The following is a 6838-nucleotide window of genomic DNA, read 5'->3' on the forward strand; positions in this document are numbered from 1 at the left end:
CAAACAGAGAAGCAGTGTGGTTCAGTGGAAAGAGCATGGCCTTTGGAGTCACGGGTCATGGGTTCGAACCCCTGCTCTTCCAATTGTCAGCTGTGTGAATTTGGGCAAGTCACTTAACTTCTCTGGGCCTCAGTTCCCTCATCTGTAAAATGGGGATTAAGACTGGGAGCCCCCCGTGGGACAACCTGATCACTTTGTAATCTCCCCGTGCTTAGAACAGTGCTTTGCACATAGTAAGCGCTTAATAAATGCCATTATTATTATTATTGTTATTATTCATTCATCAATTCAATCGTATTTATTGAGCTCTTAGTGTGTGCAGAGCACTGTACTAAGCACTTGGAAAATACAGTTCAGCAACAATTAATGACAGTCCCTACCCACATCAGGCTCACAATCTAGAAGGGGGGCGGCGGACAGCAAAACCAAACCAAACAGGTACAAGTAAACAGGCATCGATAGCACCAATATAAATAAATAGATCAGATCCAACATGGGGCTCATGGGTTAAGTAGGAGGGGGAACAGGTATTGAATCCCCATTTTGCAAATGAGGGAACTGAGGCACAGAGACATTAAATGGCTGGCCCAAGGTCACACAGCAGATAAATGGTGAATCTGGGATTAGAACCCAGGTCCTCCAATGCCCAGGCCCAAGCTCTTTCCATCAGTCCACACCGCTTCTTAACAAAGTGTCACCTGAGCCCAGTTTCTTCACCAGCTGGAGTCCATCCTCACATGAGGTGGGATTTAGAGTCCAGCATAGACAGCTCCTTCACACCGTCCCACAGGGTTGAACCCACAGTACCCAGCAGAAGGCCTGAAGGAGCAACTTGAGCATCTCTGGCCGTGTTTTCCATAAAGGTCTGATTCCTCCCCACTCCCAGCATTGAGCACTGAGGTCAATCTGGGCGGTTGCTCCTCCTTCTCTGGAGGTTCAATAGGCTTAGGAGGGTTCTCAGGGTCCCGGGTCCATCTGGGCGGATTAACTCAGGTCGGCTCCTCAGGTCCACCTCAAGGGTTTGTGGTTTCAGATAAGACTGGACAGGCCTCGGGGCAGCAGGGAAGGATGCTCCAGTTGATGGCCATTTGGTTCACTGCTGAGCAACCTTGAGCCTTCAAGAATGGTGGAGGAGGTCAGGTAGAGCCTTGGTTGGGCCTAGAATGATGATGATGGCATTTGTCAAGCGCTTACTATGTGCTGAGCACTGTTCTAAGCACTGGGGATGATACAAGGTAATCAGGTCGGCCCACGTGGGGCTCACAGTCTTCATCCCCATTTTATGGATGAGGTAACTGAAGCGCAGAGAAGCGAAGTGACTTGCCCAAAGTCACACAGCTAATTGGCGGAGCCGGGATTTGAACCTACGACCTCCGACTCCAAAGCCCGGGCTCTTTTCCACTGAGCCACGCTGCTTCCCCTAGAAACTTTGACCCCATCTACATCAACACTGTTCAGCCTGAACTGAGCCCCACAATCAATCAGTAGTATTATTGAGCATTTATTCAATTGTATTTATTGAGCGCTTACTGTGTGCAGAGCACTGTACTAAGCACTTAGGAGCGTTTAACAGATTTAGTGGACATGATCGCTGCCTTCAGAGAGCTTGTCTTGTCTTATGCCATCAAGCCACAGTGACACCATGGACATATCTCTCCCAGAACGCCCCGCTCTCCATCTGCAATCGTTCTGCTAGTGGATCCATAAAATTTTCTTGGTAAAAATACAGAAGTGGTTTACCATTGCCACCTTTGCCACCTTCCGTGCAGTAAACTCGAGTCTCCGCCCTCGACTCTCTCCCACGCCGCTGCTGCCCAGCATGAGTGAGTTTTGACTTGTAGCAGATGGCCTTCCACTCGCTAGCCACTGCCCAAGCTAGGAATGGAAGGGATAGGCCTCTGCTTGACTCTCCCTCCCATAGCTGAGACTGGTAGAGGACTGGAAACTCGCCGGGTGTGATCCTGAGAGGGGTTCAGAGAGCTTATGATCTAGTTTTTTGGATTTATTACCATCATATTTGTTAATCACTTACTATGTGCCAGGCACTGTTTTGCACGCTGGGATAGATCCAAAATAATCATGTTGGGCACTGTTCCCGTCCCACATGGGGCTCACAGTGTAAGTAATGAGGGAACAATCAATCAATCGGTGAATCAGTGGTATTTATTGAGCACTTACTATGTGCAGAACACTGTACTAAGCCCTCGGGAGAGTACAATATGGCAAAGTTAGCAAAAATGTTCCCTCCCCATAATGAGCTTACGGTTTGGTGGGGGAGACAGATATTCACATAAATAAATAATTTAAAATATATAATTTAAAGACACGTACATAAATTCTGTGGGTTTAAGGGTGGGGTGAATATCATATGCCCAAAAGTCACAGATCCAAGTGCAGAGATGATGCAGAAGGAAGAGAGCGCCAGGGAAAATGGGGCTTAATTGGGGTTGGACATTTGAAGGAGAAGTGACCTTAGAATCAATCAATCAATCAATCAATTGTATTTATTGAGCGCTTACTGGGCAAGTCACTTCACTTCTCTGGGCCTCAATTACCTCATCTGTAAAATGGGGAACCTTGGGGAACCCCCACAGTAAGGGGATGGGAGGGGGAGGAAGAGCCTGCAAAAGAGACTGAGAATGAGCTGAGACTGGAGCTGAGACTGGCAGGCTTTGGTGATGGCTTGGATGTGAGGGGTGAATCATCATCATCATCAATTGTATTTATTGAGCGCTTACTGTGTGCAGAGCACTATACTAAGCACTTGGGAAGTACAAGTTGGCAACATAATGGGGTGAATGAGAGAGCGGAGTCGAGGATGACACCAAGGTTGCAGGCTTGTGAGACGCATCAGGCAGAAACTCCTCACCCTGGGCTTCAAGGCTGTCCATCACCTCGCCCCCTCCTACCTCACCTCCCTTCTCTCCTTCTCCAGCCCAGCCCGCACCCTCCGCTCCTCCGCCGCTACCCTCCTCACCGTACCTCGTTCTCGCCTGTCCCGCCATCGACCCACGGCCCACGTCATCCCCCGGGCCTGGAATGCCCTCCCTCTGCCCATCCGCCAAGCTAGCTCTCTTCCTCCCTTCGAGGCCCTACTGAGAGCTCACCTCCTCCAGGAGGCCTTCCCACACTGAGCCCCTTCCTTCCTCTCCCTCTCGCTCCCCTCTCCATCCCCCCCAACTTACCTCCTTCCCTTCTCCACAGCACCTGTATATATGTATATATGTTTGCACTTATTTATTACTCTATTTATTTATTTATTTATTTTACTGGTACATATCTATTCTATTTATTTTATTTTGTTAGTATGTTTGGTTTTGTTCTCTGTCTCCCCCTTCTAGACTGTGAGCCCACTGTTGGGTAGGGACCGTGTCTATATATTGCCAACTTGTACTTCCCAAGCGCTTAGTGCAGTGCTTTGAACACAGTAAGCACTCAATAAATATGATTGATTGAATGAATGAATGAATCTCCCCCAGCACTTAGAACAGTGCTTGGCACATAGAAAGCGCTTAACAAATACCTTAATAATCAAAATTATTATTATTATTAATTCCTATTTTATAGGTGAGGAAACTGAGGCATAGAGAACTTAAATAATAATAATTATTATTGTAGTACTTGTTAAGCATTTACCATGTACCAAGCACTGTTCTAAGCCCTGGGGTAGATATAAGGTAATCGGGTTGGACACAGCCCCTGTCCCACAGGGGGATCACAGTCTTAATCCCCATTTTACGCATGAGGTAATGAGGTAGCTGCGGCAGTGAGAAGTTAAGTGACTTGCCCAAGGTCACACAGCAGGCATGTGGCAGAACCAGGATTAGAACCCAGGATCTTTGTCTTCCAGGCCCATGCTCTTTCCACTAGGCCATACCGCTTCTGTGAACTTGCAAGTAAACTTGCCCAGGGTCACGCAGCAGATGTATAAGGGGGCTAGGATTAAATCCTTAGTTCTCTGACTCCAGGCTGCTGCTTCTCTGGTTTCCTTGTTGAATTATCGTTGACCATCCAACTGGTGATTTGTGAACATTTGGTTGGGGCTAAAAGAACATTGCTGAGAAGAGCAGAGTAAGAACGAAAAGACATTTTAAAACCCTCCGGGGAAGGTGTCGATACTAATAACAGCATGTACCCATGGGGCCCGGTTGTACACAGCAGGCAATGCTGAATTCAGAGAGAGACCGGATCCTTGCTCAGCAGGAAAGTCTAATGTGCCCAGGGCTCTGTGCCCAGATGGAGGAAGGAAGTTCCAGGAACTCAGTGTGGTCAACAGGTTGAAGCTGCGGTGTGCTAGAAGAGACAGCTCCAAAGAATGATAATAATAATGATGATGATGGTATTTGTTAAGTGCTTACTATGTGCACAGCACTGTTCATTCATTCATTCATTCAATCATATTTATTGAGCGCTTACTGTGTGCAGAGCACTGTATTAAGCGCTTGGGAAGTACAAGTTGGCAACATAGAGAGACAGTCCTTACCCAACAGTGGGCTCACAGTCTAGAAGGGGGAGACGGAGAACAAAACAAAACATATTAACAAAACAAAATAAATAGAATAAACATGTACAAATAAAATAGAGTAATAAATACGTACAAACATATATACATATATACAGGTGGTTATATACATATGCATATATATATATATATATATATATACACGCACATAGGTCATGGGTTCAAATCCTGCCTCTGCCACTTGTCAGCTGTGTGACCTTGGGCAAGTCACATCACTTCTCTGGGCCTCAGTTCCCTCATCTGTAAAATGGGGTTGAAGACTGTGAGCTCCACATGGGACAACCCTGTTCTAAGCACTGAGGGGATACAAGGTGATCAGGTTGTCCCATGTGGAGCTCACAGTCTTAATCCCCATTTTACAGATGAGGGAACTGAGGCACAGAGAAGTGAAGTGACTTGCCCGAAGTCACACAGCTGACAAGTGGCGGAGCCGGGATTTGAACCCCTGACCTCTGACTCCAAAGCCCGGGCTCTTTCCACTGAGCCATGGCAGCATGGCCTAGTGGAAAGACCATGGGCCTGGGTGTTGGAGGACCTGAGTTTTGATCCTGGCTCCATCAGTTGCCTGCTGTTTCCCGTGGGCAAGTCGTCTAACTTCTCTGTGCCTCAGTTCCCTCATCTGTGATATGGGGATTAATGCTGTGAGCCCCATATGGGACATGGACCGTGTCCACCGGTGCCCGGCTTCATAAATGCCATTGAAAAAAATAAAGAGTCTGGAAGTGTATGTGCACGGCTCTGGGGCCAGTCCAGGAGGAATGCGAATTTAGCCAAAGTGAAGGATGAGGAGGGAAAGTTGGGGTTTCCACTATCCAGTTCTGCCTGGATTCGCCAACCCCCTTCTTCCACCACTCTTCAGCTGTGTTGTCATTAGCTGGTTAATGTTAGGCAAGTAGCCTGCTGACTAGCCCAGTCTGATTCCTTTGGAAATGAACTCTGTCATGGCTGCCCCAGATAATAATAAAATAATAAATAATACTAATGGCATTTATTAAGCACTTACTATGTGCAAAGCACTGTTCTAAGCGCTGGGGAGGTTACAAGGTGATCAGGTTGTCCCACGGGGGGCTCGCAGTCTTAATCCCCATTTTACAGATGAGGGAACTGAGGCCCAGAGAAGTGAGGTGACTTGCCCAGAGTCAAACAGCTGACATTTGGCGGAGCCGGGATTTGAACCCATGACCTCTGACTTCAAAGCCCGTGCTCTTTCCACTAAGCCACGCCGCTTCTCCAATATCTGCTTCTCAGATATTACTCTGATTGGGTGGGGAGAGAGGCTTTCTACAGTTCTCTTGGATCCTTTGTCTTTGGAAGGATCTGGTAGAGAAGCAGCATTGCCTAGTGGAACTCCCTTCAAGGCCCTACTGAGAGCTCACCTCCTCCAGGAGGCCTTCCCAGACTGAGCCCCTTCCTTCCTCTCCCCCTCGCCCCCCTCTCCATCCCCCCATCTTACCTCCTTCCCTTCCCCACAGCACCTGTATATATGTATATATGTTTGTACATATTTATTACTCTATTTATTTTACTTGTACATATCTATTCTATTTATTTTATTTTGTTAGTATGTTTGGTTTTATTCTCTGTCTCCCCCTTTTAGACTGTGAGCCCACTGTTGGGTAGGGACTGTCTCTATATGCTGCCAATTTGTACTTCCCAAGCGCTTAGTACAGTGCTCTGCACTGTATGCACACTGTCTGCACTGCTCTGCACATAGTAAGCGCTCAATAAATACGATTGATGATGATGATGATGATGATGATGATGATGATGATGATGGAAAGAACACAGGACTGGGAGTCAGGGGATCTGGGCCCCATCTTAGTTCTGCCACTTTCCTGCTGTGAACGTGGGCAAGTCACAACTTTTCTGGGTCTCAGTTTCCTCAGCTATAACGAGGGAATTAAATACCCGTTGTCTTTCCCCTTTAGACTGTGACCGCCATGCGGGACAGGGATTGGGTCTGAGAATCAATCAGTCAACTCTACCGAGTGCTTACCATGTGCAGAGCACTGTGCTAAGAGCTTGAGAGAGTACACTATGAAAAGAAGTATGGTGTAGTGGATAGAATATGGACTTGGGAGTCAGAAGGTCATGAGGTCTAACCCTGGCTCCTCCACTTCATCATCAATCGTATTTATTGACCGCTTACTGTGTGCAGAGCACTGTTCTAAGCGATTGGGAAGTACAAGTTGGCAACATATAGAGACAGTCCCTACCCAACAGTGGGCTCTTGTCTGCTGTGTGACCTTGGGCAAGTCACTTCACTGCTCTGGGCTTCAGTTACCTCATCTGGAAAATGGAGATTGACAATAATAA

The 6838-nt window shown here is 47.3% G+C and overlaps 1 non-coding gene across 1 annotated transcript; it reads right to left on the reverse strand.

The window, feature by feature from the left end:
* Positions 1-1833: 1833 nt before the first annotated feature.
* LOC119930274 lies at positions 1834-1971 on the reverse strand. The gene has a single exon (XR_005451756.1). It is a non-coding gene; the product is annotated as a small nucleolar RNA SNORA7 (small nucleolar RNA).
* Positions 1972-6838: the final 4867 nt, after the last annotated feature.

This window comes from Tachyglossus aculeatus, chromosome 6, assembly GCF_015852505.1.
Source record: "Tachyglossus aculeatus isolate mTacAcu1 chromosome 6, mTacAcu1.pri, whole genome shotgun sequence".
NCBI classification, from domain to species: Eukaryota; Metazoa; Chordata; class Mammalia; order Monotremata; family Tachyglossidae; genus Tachyglossus; species Tachyglossus aculeatus.